The following is a 15,602-nucleotide window of genomic DNA, read 5'->3' as shown; positions in this document are numbered from 1 at the left end:
AGGATTTGTTCAGTAAATGTTGAAATAAATACGAAAGAAATTTCCATTATGAATTGCACTGTTATTGTGTTGAAAGTAGTGTTCTGCCCAAAGGAGGATGGACATTAATAGCACATCACAGACATATATGGCCCAATCCAAGAGGCATGGTGGTGAGATCATGGAGGAGAGAACCAAGGCCTCTGAAAATTAGATTAATGAAACTGCAGATCATGTAGAAAGACCTCCTTCCACTACTTTAGGGATTCTTTTTAGTGCCATGGAATCCTTTGTCAGTTCTTTGAAGCCTAGGGACCTCTTCCCAGAATAATAATTTTAAAAGCAAAAAAATAAAATTCTTACTAGTACAAGTGAAACTAATTTTATTGAAATAATTTATCAAATATTTTTAGTTGTGAGTTATCTTTTACTTGAGCTATAGTAATATGCTAAAATGTTTGAGTGTCCATGGGCCTAGGGTTAAGAACCGGCAGAAGAAGTAATACAATAGTGAATAGGAGGATTATCAGGGAAACCATCAGAGAGAGGTAAACTTCTTGTAACCTACCAGGTATCCACTCTTCTTCATCATGGCACTGGAGTATTATTAAATTGTGGTCATAACTGTCAAGCCAAGGATGCAACCCAGGGCTATACTCTTCCTGGTAGTATATCTGTACCTCTTTCCTGGGATGAAAATGCTCAGACTTCACTTGATGCTCTTTTTATAGCTATTGTGTTCACGTTCTTGTTTTATATAGATATATTTCTGTATAGATATTATCTATCTATCATCTTCAAAATACCTTTTGTAAAAAACATGGCCAACAATTTTATTAAACCAGAAGAAAGGGCTGATAAGATCTCATTATGGTCAGAAGCCAAAGGAGTTTTTACCTTGGGTAAAGGCATGAGTCAGTTTTATCCCAGGTCTACAATCTAGCTCAAGAAAGATAATTTTCAAAAGTCTTAGGACCTTCTTCATTTCCTGAAGGATGACCTCACTCTGGATTAGAGGCTCCTATTCACAGAGGGAGCAACACCTGCTCTGAGGCTGGACCCTGCAGACCACAGCAGACACGGCTTCAGGCACAGCAAGGACAGCCGTGCTGGTAATATCAAAACACTGTTTGGGCATTGCGGTTGATAAGGGACAGAAAGAGCTGTGAGATATGCACCCAGTTCCCATATTTTGGTGCCAAGAAAGGTCTAAATCTTTGCAATTAAGGCTATCAAATCGGGTCTGGCACAGAAAAGGAAGTTATTCTTCATTTTGACAGATCCTAAGACAGTGATGTTAACACATGTGACAAAAGAATGTGTTGGCCCCAAACAGAATGACCAACACAGAAAACAAAGCTTGAGGAAACAAAATTTATCACTTGATCATCACCATCCAAAGAGAAAATGGCTCTAGAGAACACAAAGAATCCAGTAAAATTATTTCATCAGGTTTTAAACAGCACATGACTGAAATAATCCTCCAAGCCACTCTGCTTTTTTGGTTCTGATTTCTTGTTCACCAAGGATCTCCTGGTTCAGTTTCCCATTTTCCTTGATACCAGGAAGTTGCAGACAGTAAAAGTGCTTAAGGAGACAGATTGGAAAAATCAATGCGATCAAATGAGCTTATTTCCCTAAACTTGCTTGCAGTCTTCCCCCCTCCCCACACTGCTCCCTGGAGATGAGAATTCTGAGAAAGCCACATGACTTGCCCCAACACCTCCTCCATCTCCCTAATCATAAAGTAAGAGAACTAATATTTATTGAGTGCCAACTATGCATCAGATATTGTACTAATTTTTATTTACATAATTTCATTTAATTCTCAAAAGATTATGAGGCAGGTATTATTATTTTCTTTTTACAAATGAAGGAACTGTGACTCAGAAAAGACAAGTAACTTGCCCAAGACAGTCAGTTTCTAAATGACAGAACTGGGAATCAATTCCAGCTCTCTTTGGCTCCAATGCTCGACTCTTTCCATTATTCATTCTGCCTAAAATTCCACCCGCAGAGCTTCTTCTCCTAAGTTTTTTATCCCTGTTTTAATGTACGATTCATATGCCCCATGGGAAGGTAACTAAGCTCTCACCTGCTTTTATGCTCCCTTTTAGAAGAAGGAAGAGGTGAAAGGGAGGAGGGGAATAGGGCACAGAAGAAGAGAAATCTCCAAGATGGAAAAAGCAGGTGAGAAACTGAGGTTACTGAAGACAGCGTTTTTCCTTAAGTGATAGGGTTCATTTTATTTTGCTGTGAATGGTTTTCTAGATGAAGTTTTTCTCTGTGTGGTGTGCAATACATAATCCTTTCCTGATCTCACCAATATCCTCAATAAAAATCTATACTACTAGCTGCAGGTGGTGGGTGAGGGGAATTGGCTTCAGGGTGAAAGTGAAGGCTTCCCAAAGAGGTCAGATGGCATTCAGTTTTCAGCCCTGTCACTATTTTGATTAGGGATGGATCTTTATGCATGCAGGTGCTTGCGCACTACAAATATTTTCTCTGCAGCAAAAATGACAAAGCATCATAAAATTCCTATTGAATCTTCATCTTTTCTTTTTTAATCATCCTCTTTCTTCCTCCAGTGTCCTCCTGAAAATTGTCTTATTGTGATTAAATGTATCAATGTGTGGAAGATGAGGTAGCTAGAAGCGAGCGAAATTTTGGGGAACGGGAGAAATTTATGATGTTTCTGCCAGTGATTCTGCCAAGGCAGTGTGACAAGGCACAGCATAGTCAGCTGCTCTATCCTATAAGTTAGTTCTAAATGTGAGAGTGCTGGAAAATACTAAATACATATACTTAAATCACTCAAGAATTTGGCCTGTCACCCAGATACATCGTAAAGCAATGTTGCTAGTTTATAAAGAGAACCACTTCGCAAAGCCAGCCAGTTTCACCCCAAGCATCCATGGAGAAATGTTCACTCCAACTGGCCTGAATTATTCATTTTGACCATATTTGCAAATAGACTGTTTAAAGAATGTCTTGGAAGGCATCACATTTTATCAATATGATGCCATTTTTCCATGCCCTTTGGTGTTCATGGGAAGGGAGAGACAAACTCACAAAGATGAATATAATAACCATGAAAATCCAAAACCCATGTTAGCATTAGGAGGTGTTTCTCTAAAAGAGAGGGGAAAGAACACAAGCAGAAGTGTGATGAAGTCTTTTGAAAAATAATTTAGCTCTTTGAAACAAAATAAGCATGTGCTACATGACCTTTTCTCTGTTAGTATAGAATCCAAATTCTTTAAATGGACAAATGAATAAATAAGAAAGGTGGAGTTGGGACTTATGCTGGCTCTGAGTAAAATTATAAAATAGAGGAGGTTTGTCTCCATCCACCCCATTCAGTAGCCTCCCCTGCCTGGTACCCTCATATACACTCCAGTCTTCCTTACCAATGAAATCTTTGCTTTCAGAAAAGAGCTAATAGACTCTTTTACACCAAGAATTATGATCGATGAGGTAATATCCCTCCCAGAGTCTGGCAGAGACAGCTAGTTCCCTACCAATAGTTATTGTGTGCAAATTCTCTCAAGTTAACAGAGCCCCACTTTCTAGCTGGGCACATGATTTCCCAGCCAAAAGTCTACAGGTTTCTTTGTAGCTAGTGGAAATATTATGTGGCACTTGTAAAAACTCTTATTGAAAAGTAGGGGACACAACCTGCTCTTCTGCCCTTCCTTCATGCTGATAACTGATGGCTGGAGCTCTAGCAGCCATCTTGGGCCAGATTACATTCGTGTAACCCTTGACATGACAGAGTAGAGATGTTGATGAACTTCGGTCCCTGATAATATTAGAGCCATCATAGAAGCTCTGGAGTACCTTCCTTGGGCCTTATTTACATAAGAGAAATAAACGTTTATTTGTATTTTAGCCAATTTTTAAGAGTCTTTTACTCATGCGAAAACCTAACACTGAGTTATAGTTTAATAGTTGTCCTTATCTAGGCACAAAATGAATTCTAATAGTGACATTTCAAATTTCAGGACCTTTTTTTGATGAGGAAAAAAACTGAGAGGTTTTATGAGGCAAAATTGACATTAAATATACACTTTTTCCTAAAAATCAGAAATGAAAAAGCTTGAAACTTTAAATACTGAGTCAATGGTTCTTAAGGAACTGATTCACAATACTTCCTTTTCTGGAATTTTTTTTTTAAGAAAAAAATTAATTGACATTTTGCTTCAGAAGGATAGAATCCTATTTTTTTTCCATGAGAGTTTGAAAGAGCTAGGAGGCATCATTGTTGTGCTACTTATTAACGCATTGTCTCTGTATTCCATACTCTCTTTCCTATATCCATCTTTGTGATGCTGGCACTGAGACTCTGCACACCCCATTTCTGCTTTGCCAGCCAGCCTTGCATTACGATTTACCAATACTGGTAATGGGGGGAAAATGTGAGGTTAGAGGAGAGAGAAGACTTGTGCCTTTTTAAAGGGTTTTCTGCTTGCTTTTGGTTCTTGTGAGTACCACCCCAGCAATACTTCTTTATCTCAGCAAAAGCAGTTCTTTCCTGTAGCAGTAGCTGAAACCAGTTTACAGTTTTTGCAACATTTGCAAATCAGATTGATTTCCCCTCCCCCAGCAGACGGCACCATCAGCCAGTCTGTTCTTCCTCTTTGGAAATCGGATTTTCAGCTCCATAGGGTGCTTCTTCTAAGTTGCTAAGTCGTAATAATTCAAACCTCTTCCCTCTGATCCTTCAGCCCTAGGAATGGTAGCTGCCACCTCCCTTATACAATAGTTCTCTCTTTTTACTCTGCTAGTTACCTAGGTAACAACTTCATTCCTGGTTAACAACTCTTTATATTCTCTCTGTTTAAGTAACTGGTATGGTTTCTGTCTCTTGACTGATACAGCCACTCTCAGAATATAAGCAATAAAAATCTGTGATATTCAAGCTGCATATTACCTTACTATTGTAATAAACTCAAATGAATTATTTCATAGCATCTTAGAAAATAATATGATGCTTAATATTCAACCCTCAACTCATTCAGACCACTGAAAACATATCTTTATAATGTTTACACCATCACTAGCGTTCAAGAGCTAGAAAATGTTGCTCTTCCATTGTGATCAACTGAATTATATCATAAGGAGAAACCTGCCATTTTAGGCATATTCATATTCTTCTTAATTTTATATGATACTCTTCCTGTACTGACTACCCAGCCATAAGGCCACCACAGCCACAGAGGAAGTCAGAGTAAGGCAATCCCGTTCATAGATCAGATGACCAGGAAGTGTTGAGGGGAGCTGGTCCAGTCACCCTGGTTGGTTCTCTGTACTCCCTTCTGGGTAGCTCCTGGGCCAGTGGCATTTGCAGTCCTCAGTAATTCTGATATGCGTGGACAAAAGAGCAACTGGGAACTGGAGGTGGTAGGGCTTGGGAAAAACAGGAGCAGTATTTGAAAGGTAAAAAATGGAAACACTTTCAGAAAAGCCATTTAGCCTGAGGCATGACTTCTAGGGAATCTGGGTGCCCATACTGACATTCCCAGGCTGATTTTGAATAGCTAATGAAAAATTTCCCCTTCCTTGTCTCTCCTTCACTGTGAAGAATTTTAAACCAAGATATAAGTTCTTTCACTTTTATTCCATCTAATTGTCAGGTGTAGACATAATAGTCTATGGTGTTAGGAAAGCTATGAAAACCAAAAATGGGAGAAATGCACTCTTTATGCTTCTAAGTAGAGCCTTCTGCAAGGTCATTTTATGTTAAGGCTCATAATATCACCCTATGAAAGCTATTATTAGACCGAGCCTGTAATTTTCACTCTATATTGAGTATCCAAATCACAGAGTACTCAAGAGTCATAAATGCCACACAGGTATGACTGTGTAATTGTAATATTGACATTTGGAGTGATGGAGAACTGGTTATGGAAACCACCAGGATAGTCGCATTAGAGGCCTATACTGTATAGAAATTCAAAGGATAGACAAAAAACTGGGAGAGTCAGGCCATTGAATAACAAACAAATCTACATGCCATATTTTCTGACATCTGGGATAGTTCGATTCCAATAAAATAACTCTATTCCAATAGCTCTTTTTCAAGACGTTAAAGAAATGTTTCATAAGCCAGACCTGGCTCATAGATATGCCCCATTTGGCCTGCATAGAGTTAAAAATGTTTGAATTAGTTGCCATCATTTTAAAATTGAGAGATGTCACACAAAATTGAGATTTTTGGTTTCTTTTGAAAAATTGGAAGATCAGGCCTAGAGCCCATCTTCCAACGTGGCAACATCGAACATAAACTGGGATATTGAGTAAGGGCTGAACCTTTAGATCGGACAGCCAATCTTCACTCTTGCAAAGTTTCTCATCAGTCCCTTGTTCAATTCACAATTCATGCTTGATTCTCAAACTCATTTGAATTTGTGACCTTTTGTGATTCTAGCTTTAAAATGCCCTTTTCCTCCATTTTTCTCCTCAGTTAAATATTTGAAAATCACTATAAGGAGCACTTGCCCTCGGAAAACTGAGAACCCAGTTGAAGTCTTTTCTATGGGAGATAACTACTAAAAACATGATGTACTTATTGGTAAAAATTCAGAAGGGAAACTTCCTAATGAAAGTTGAGTCAGGATGAAATACTTGGTTCAATGAAGGAGGGAAATATCCAAGGCAAAAAAGAAAAGAACCAGTGACCTGAGAAGGAATTTTCGTACATTATTAAAGGGTCATAGGAAATGATGAATCTAATTTCAGAAAGAAAAAAAAATCAAGCAGCCTGTGTTTAGATCAGCCACAAGAGAGATGATAGAAGGAAGAAAAAAAAAAAAAGACGAAAGAAAGAAAGGAAAAAGAAAAACACAAACAGGCAAGAAATGTGTTTTGGAAACCATCTGAACTTTTTGGAAGCATTCCCATAATTATTTAGTTATCCATTGATATAATAAGAGCTACTCTTCTGCTTTAGTCAGTGGCCTTTGATTTACCATTAAATGATTTCCCAGATGAAGGATGTTGGATATCTTAAGTTATTAGATTAAGAAAGAACCAGTCAATAAAAAGAACCATAAATAGGCTATTAATACTATAGACTATTGTTACATTTCCAAGATTTGGGCTGGAAATACTTCCTAAGAGACTTATTCTTCTTTGCAGGGATTATAGAATTCAGTGAACTTTTTCTTTCTGCCAAGCTGACCATTTTCTCAAGTATCATCTGTGTTAGTTTAAACTGAAAATCTATAAGAACAGCACAGTACAGTAATTCCTTCTCATAAAGAATGAGATATCCAATATCCATTAAGTGTCTAAATTTGATGTATTATGATCAAAAATAATGGGGGAAAAAACTACAGATACCCTTGTTTCAGTATTAAATTTTAAAAAGAATTACAAATAGATTCATTGTTTACCAGTTCCCATCATGTGATATGCTTGCACAGAGTTCCCACCATCTTCACACTCTTGATTTACTGTCTCAGAGAGCTAACTCAGAGCAATATCTTTGGCAAAGACTTCCAAGCCACAGAGTATTAGTGTCAGAAGTGCAGTTACTAGACTAGTGCCTCCAGGCTGAAACAAACACAATGAAGAATATAGCTGCCCTTGATGAGATCTTCTTGGCCAAGATAGATTGGCATAAGACAGATGGGCCTCACTGTATTCTGAAGGAACCTTTTTTAACCACATCACCCACTTGTCCTACAAGAGCCTCAAAGTTGTGCCTTAGCTCTACCCATCTCCAGGAGGTCGGTGCCTCCCAAAGCCTGGTTAACACTTAAACTGATCAACATTACCATTCGTTACAGACATCAACACCCTTTGTTAATAATGCTCTCTCTACGCAAAGCTGTTTCTGAGGAAAGTCCCTGGGAAGAAAGTCAAAACCAGGGTGGAGCCCATAAGGCAAGGCTGGGTTTCTGCTTTGTGTAAATGAATGTGCCTCTTATTTCCTGATACGTTTAGCATGTCTTCTCTGGTGGTGACCCTGGAGTCTCGGTCGTTTGGGTACGCCCACCAGCTGAAGGCTGTTTCTGAACAGGGGCTTTCTGTTGCTCTTCTCCCCACATCTCTCATCCTCCTATGTAAATAAGTCATTAAAAAGCTATTGTCATTCATTCAACATCTCTGAACTTTGTGAACAAGGAATTCTTTCACAGGCCAGATGGTTTGAACTTGTCGATGGTTAGAATCCCCGACTACAACCTCTCATTGCTCAGGAAATCTTACAAAGGCTATCCCCTGCTGGAGAAAACCACTAAAAGGAGTCTCTTGGTGTCTAGGAGAAACTTGTTCATTCTCCACATCCCCAGAGCCCAGACCAAACATAAAATGTGGTGACAGCTTTTTATTTGCAAACGTTCTTAGTTTGTAGTTTAAATTTTTTGTGGTTTAAAGTTTACTGAAAACCTCCTTCCACCCCATGCCCAATAAGTATCAAATAGCAAGGAAGTCAGTGAGACTATCAACTGCTTTGTTCTCTTTTCCTTTAATAAACAAAAGGAAGATCTCTGTGTGTTTTAAGTCACACCTAGGATCAGAAAGATTGGAACATTTGATTGGAAGAATTCAATTTAAAATCAATTCTGTGAATGCTGTTTTTTACTGTTTCTTGTGTTTTCAGCAGGCTTCTTTTCTCCCACTGCCTGTGCTCTCTTTCTCTTTGTTTCATTGTTCCCATTGTCTGTCTGTCTCCACTTTAAGTCTAGAAGGACAACCCAGCACATTAAGGACAAGGTGCCATCTGCAAGGGAGTGAAGAATGCAGCATCCTGTGGTTGACCCCACTGCTAATTTGCTCTGAAGACACAGACCAGCTCACCACTAGAAAAGTGTGTCTTATATTTCAACTCCATTATATTCTGGAGAAAGCAGGATGAGAAGTGACGGAACCAATCTAATCACATGAGTTCTCAAAAGTAGAAAAACTTTCCCCCATCTAGTGAAAGAGATGGGACAACTGAAGGAAAAAGGGATTCAAGTAGTCATTGCTGACTTTAAAAGAAGTGGAGGGAAGAGGCTGTGTGCAAGCAATGTGGGTGGCTCTAGAAACTGGGAAGGACAAGGAAACACAGGGTCTTCGAAAAGGGACACAGTCTGCTGACACCTTGATTTTACCCCAGGACACCCATGTTGGACTACTGACTTACAGAATGATAAGATAATGGATTGGGGTTCTTTTAAGCTGCTTATTTTATGGTATTTTGCTAAGGCAGTAATAGAAGACCCCAAAAGAAAGAGATCAGCATTGTGAATGGAGCCTTCTGCAAAGATGTTGCTCAACTAGTTTTGGCCCCCCTGTGACCTAGAATCTTAATAGTCAGCTCAGGGCCACCCAGCTCTAATCTCCATTGGAAACCCCACCACAGTGACTCCATCCCAGGGGCCTTGCTGAGAAGCCCCAGTCAGCTCTCTACAATGAGAATTATAATTCAATTTACTCTATAGTAACGAAAACTTAAATATTCACATAACATTATAGAATGGGTTCCAGTATCTCTCTCTAGCTCTTGTGAGAATCCTCAACCAGTGTGACTGAAGAAATAATCCTTCAGATTTTGCATTCTGTTCTGTGTGGTCTATGTGTCTTTCCTGTACACACTTCAAGCTTGCTCTCCCCTGTCCTCTTTGACTGTATTCTTTGTTTCTGTATCTGCATATTTACAACTGGTAGAGTCTTTATTAACTATTATCTTCAGAAACTTGACTTTAATACACTCCGCTCTTGGTTAACTGACTCTATTTCTTGTCAAAGTGCTGCATGCATAATATTTTCCTTCTCTCCTTTTGACTCTGTCCTCAGGACCTCAGTCAGCCTTCTCTAACAATTGGAGGTGGATGTTTAAACCCTTCCTGGATGGAAAGGGTTACTTCCAGTTTCGAGTCTGAGCCGAAAACACATTTCCATTTTGTAGAGTCATTTCCTATTTAGAATTGTAGGAATCAGAATATGCCACTTTGACATAAGGATTACTTTGAGCAAATGGGAAGGCAGATGGGTGAGATTATAGGTATATATATGAATGTATGTGTATGAGTGTGAGCATATGTATATGTGAGTGTGTAGATGGTGAGTGGATAGGTGTGGGTATGTACATGACTGTGAGTGGATGGGTGTGATATGAGCGTATGGATAGATGTGTGAATTGTTAGATGTGGTATGTGTATGGATGTAAGTGAATGTGTATATGTACATGGGTGTCAGTGATTGGGGGGTGTGAATAGGTGTGAGTGGAAGAGTGTGAGTGTGTATGTATATGGGTGTGTGGGTGTGAGTGTGTAGATGGATATGAGTATGTAAATGGATGTGTATATATGAGTTTGTAGATGGATGTGAGTGGTTTTGTGTGTGTGTGCGTGTGTGTAGATGGGCAGTAAGGTGGGTAGTAGGTAAAGTGAGAAACGGAAAAGAATGGTGAATAACTTATATAAGTAATTGGGAAGGTATACTGGGAACAAATTATGAAAAGCCTTATAACTAATCTCAAGAATTTTGATTTCCCTATAGGAAATGGGGAACTTTTATAGAGTTTCTTATATATAACATACAACTGAAAAAAGATCATGAGTGAGGAAATCTGGAGAACATCAACATTTAACATTTAAAGACTAGGCAAAGGAAGTTCTTTGGTTTCCTAAAAGGATCCATTGCAGAGTTTACTCTGCAAGTAAACATTTAGTAGGAAAATAGATCCCTCTGATTTATTAAATGCAATTTGTACCTAACTTCTTGAGACTATGTATACTACACAGAGCCAGACTTGTATGCTCCTTCCAATTCTGAAATCCTGTTTAATGTTGCTTCAGGCAGTTAGCTCCATGTCCCATCTTATGTTACTAGTAGCTGACATATGTCTAAACATTTTTGCTAAAAATCTTGACAAATACTTCTGGACTAGAAAGTGAACTTCTGCTGTAGAATTTTGCTGCATTTAGACAGAGCTTCAAGAATGAAAGAGTTTATTTACAACAGCATCTTCCCTTTGGATGCTAAATCAATTCCCATGCCTCTTTCTGTGTGTCATGGGCTCAGGTCATTAAAATCTTAATCAAGATTTCACTAACACATCTGGGAAATAGAGTCCAAGTTCAAGCAAGCTCTCAAATACATTGGTTCAGTCTAATTTGCTAAGTAAAAGCAGAAAAAGTAGCTTACACCAAGAACCCAGTAATACTCTGTTAATCTCCACTTTAAAGTACTTCTGCAATAAACTCAGGTCTATTTTAAACACTTGCTCCAAAATGTCTATCAGCTATGGAATCGTGGGATATGTAACCTCTCTGTGCCTCAATTTCACCTTATGTTTGGTAGGATGGTAACACCTTGCAGAGTTACTGTGAGGATTAAAAGTAAGATAAAATGCTTAGCACACTGTCTGGTAGGTGGTAAGTATGATATCATAATTGTTATTATATGGTTCTAATAGGTCTTCTGCCCCATATTTTCATAAATAATCCTGCAGGCTGAAAAATGTAATTATAAGACTAACTATAGATTTTTAAAATTATTCTTCCTGGGCTTCCCTGGTGGCGCAGTGGTTGAGAATCTGCCTGCTAATGCAGGGGACACGGGTTCGAGCCCTGGCCTGGGAAGATCCCACATGCCGCGGAGCGGCTGGGCCCGTGAGCCACAACTGCTGAGCCTGCGCGTCTGGAGCCTGTGCTCTGCAACGAGAGAGGCCGCGACGGTGAGAGGCCCGCGCATCGCGATGAAGAGTGGCCCCCGCTTGCCACAACTGGAGAAAGCCCTCGCACAGAAACGAAGACCCAACACAGCCAAAATCAATCAATCAATCAATCAATCAAAACATACGCATCTGATTCAAGATCCTCATTAAAAAAAAAAAAAAATTATTCTTCCTTTTTAAAAATATTCTGATGAATTCCAAAGTTTTCATTCTGCAGCTAATTCAAATAACATTTTATTCATATTTCATTAAAAGACAATCCGACCTGTAGTCCTGAAAAGGAAAAAAAATACTGAAAAGTTATGGGAAATATGAGTACATTTTCTAAAATTATCAGATCAAAGCAGTATGAAATATTATAATTATGGTGCTTGTCATACTCAGCCTCTGCTAAGGAAACCTGCCCCACCCCCTCACCGGATAGGTGGCCCTGGGTGGTCATGTACTGTAGCATATTATTCAACTCCTGATCCCCAACCCAAGCTGACTGTGTCAGAACTCGGGCATTGGACAAGGGCTATCCATCATAGGCTCACCAGTAGTCTATGACATGGCTGGACATGAACAGATGAACTGGTTCAATCACAATTCCTCTCTTGGAAAAGATAACAGCAATGGTTGCTAAAGCAGAAAGGACACTGAGAAAGAGTTGTGAAGCTGAAGAACAGCAGCATGAAACATCACAACAAATAATTTATGACTAAGAAGAAGACAGACTATGTAGAAGAGCTAAATATTTCTCCAAAGAAGACCTACACAGATGGCCAAAAGGCACATGAAAAGATGTTCAACATCACAAATTATTAGAGGAATGCAAATCAAAACTACAATGAGGTATCACCTCACACAAATAAGAATGGCCATCATCAAAAAGAGCACAAATAATAAATGCTAAAGAGGGTGTGGAGAAAAGGGAACCCTCCTACACCATTGGTGGGAATGTATATTGATGCAGCCACTGTGGAGAACAGTATGGAGGTTCTCTAAAAAAATTAAAATAGAGTTACCATATGATCCTGCAATACCACTCCTGATCATATACCCAGAGAAAACTCTAATTTGAAAAGATATGTGTACCCCAGTGATCATAACAGCATTATTTACAATAGCCAGACATGGAAGCAACCTAAATGTCCACAGACAGATGAATGGATAAGGATAAAGAAGATGTGGTACATATATACAATGGAATATTACTCAGCCATAAAAAGGAACAAAATTGGGTCATTTGTAGACCCAATGGATCTACATTGGGTAGATGTAGATGTGGATGGACCTAGAGAGTGTCATACAGAGTGAAGTACACCAGAAAGAGAAAAGCTAATAGTGTATAATAATGCATATATGTGGAATCTAGAAAAATGGTACAGATGATTTTATTTGCAAAGCAGAAACAGAGACAAAGACGTAGAGAACAATTGCATGGATACCAAGAGGGAAAGAGGTGGGGTGGGAGGAATTGGGAGACTGGGATTGACACATATACATTATTGATACTATGTATAAAACAGACAACTGAAGGGAACATACTGTATAGCACAGGGAACTCTACCTAATGCACTGTGGTAACCTAAATGGGAGGGAAGTCCAAAAGGGAGGGGATATCTGTATGTGTATGGCTGATTCATTTTGTTGTGCAGTGGAGGCTAACACAACATTGTAAAGCAACCATACTCCAATAAAAATTAATAAAAAATAAAGTAAAATAAAAAAGGAGATGTGAAATATATATACAATGGAATATTACTCAGCCATAAAAAGAATGAAATAATGGCATTTGCAGCAACATGGATGGACCTAGAGATTATCATACTAAGTGAAGTAAGTCAGACAAAGACAAATATCATATGATATCACTTGCATGTGGAATCTACAAAAAAATGATACAAATGAACTTATTTACAAAACAGAAATAGACCCACAGACATAGAAAACAAACTTATGGTTACCAAAGAGGAAAGGTGGGGAGGGAGATGGTGGATAAATTAGGAATTTGGGATTAACAGATATAAACTACTCTATATAAAATAGATAAACAATAAGGACCTACCGCATATCACGGAGAACTATATTCAATATCTTGTAATAACCTAATGGAAAAGTATCTGAAAAAGAATATATATACTTGTGTATATATATATATATATATATATATATGTGTATACATACACACACACACACACACACACACACAAATCACCTTGCTGTACACCTGAAACTAACACAACATTGTAAATCAACTACACTTCAATTTTTAAAAATTAAAAAAAAAAGAAGATAGAAAAGAAGGAGATGGAGTGACTGTGGGTGAAACAAGGTAGAGCATGGGAACAGGCCAATGTTGGAACACTCAGGTGAGCAACCATGCGGGGCTGTCACTGCTGCCTGGGTGCAGAAGACATACAATGTTCTTTAGTCTTTATATCTTGCACTATTTCTAGAGAATATCTGCACTCCTGGAAATTTGTGATAATTCTATTAGAGAATGGAAGAAGCTTGTCACAATGTTCCAAATAAGAAATGAGAAATTATATTCAGATGTTACTAATGTCTGTAATGTCAGATATAAAAGAGGAAGAAGGCCACCTCACAGGTGGAAAAGCAGTGACTGGGTCAGGCTTGCAGAGCTTGATTGTGGATAGGGCTCTTTCTTCACCTCCCCCAAAAGGAAAGCAGGTTGGGGTCTCTAGTTCTACTCAGGCTTTTGAAACAATTCAAGAAAGCAAGCCAATGAGTATAGAGCTGAAAAGCCAATGGGGATAATACCTGATTATTAACACTGAATAATCAGCAGAAATGAAAAGAACTTGGTTGAAAATTCCTTTGATTTCCCTCTAGAATTCTGAAGCTTTTATAAAAATTACCTATTAATTATTTTGGTGTTTGGCCTGGAGAACAAGAGTCCGCTCAACTTTTTGGCTAGGAATTCCCCTGGAACAGGTAGTTCTTGAGCTTCCTGAGGCCTGGCTGTTTGATTCCCCTGTGTTTCCATGCACATGTATACTTATAATAAATGCCCTAAGTACACTTGAGTCCACTAAGACGGCCTGGCTGGAGCTGGAATTATTTAATAATTCATTCAGCCCAGAATGCTGCCTCTGGCAGTGGAGCCTGGAACAGATATTTTGGACATAATTTTTGAGTTCCCATTATCACGACCACCATTAGAGATATTTCCAAATAATCCAATCCTTCCATCTATGAGTTAATAGGCTATTACAGTATGTTTACTTCACATATGTATCTGTTAGGATTGTGTGTCGCTACAAATAAAAAGAATCCTACTCTAGTCACTTAAGGAAACAGAGGCATATCTTTTTATCAAAATAAGAAGTCTTTTTTGAAAAAAAGCAATCAGATTCTCAATAATAGTAATGCTTCAATGATGGTCTTGGCCTTTCCTTCATGGATGCAACTACTGTACTATTACTGTGGCATTATTTGAATTATGTGATCCTACTATCTTCATATAGGACAGATGGACCAATCCTAGGGTCTAGCAGAGCTCTTTTCCTTTGTAGTTTTTCTGTGAAGGTTTGTGGTTATCCTAGCCTCCAGGTGAACGTTTCAGAGAATGCCATCAGCCAAGGTCCATGGGACACCAACAAGAGTCATCGTGAGCATCCTCTTCCTTTCATTCTCCTCCTTTACCTTTCCTGTCCTTTTGGCCCAGAAGTCCCATCTGCAAAGGCTACTCCACTAAAAGACATATATGGCAATTAACTGCTAAGGTTGACTAAAAAGGCTTTTCCTTCCTCTCTGTCTTGAGAATTATTTCATTACCCTGGATCCCAGGGTGGGAAGGTGCAGATGAGACGCATTTAGTAAGTCCCCATTTACTTTCTGTGGGCTTTATAAATTTCTTGTTTTCACTTTTTCTGTTCACTGTTCTTTTCTCACAGTTGTCTTCTGAAGCTTCCATTTAAGTGTTGTAACTATTTTTTCATAGTGT

The 15,602-nt window shown here is 38.6% G+C and overlaps 1 protein-coding gene across 1 annotated transcript in view; it reads right to left on the bottom strand.

The window, feature by feature from the left end:
- LOC103012830 (zinc finger protein 474-like) overlaps window positions 1-15,602 on the bottom strand; it is a 64,528-nt gene that overhangs the window by 35,303 nt on the left and 13,623 nt on the right. The gene's annotated exons all lie outside the window — the stretch shown is intronic.

Source organism: Balaenoptera acutorostrata, chromosome 2 (assembly GCF_949987535.1).
Source record: "Balaenoptera acutorostrata chromosome 2, mBalAcu1.1, whole genome shotgun sequence".
Lineage (NCBI taxonomy): Eukaryota > Metazoa > Chordata > Mammalia > Artiodactyla > Balaenopteridae > Balaenoptera > Balaenoptera acutorostrata.
The sequence above is the reverse complement of the archived record's forward strand: the minus strand, read 5'-3'. Positions and strand labels throughout refer to the sequence as shown.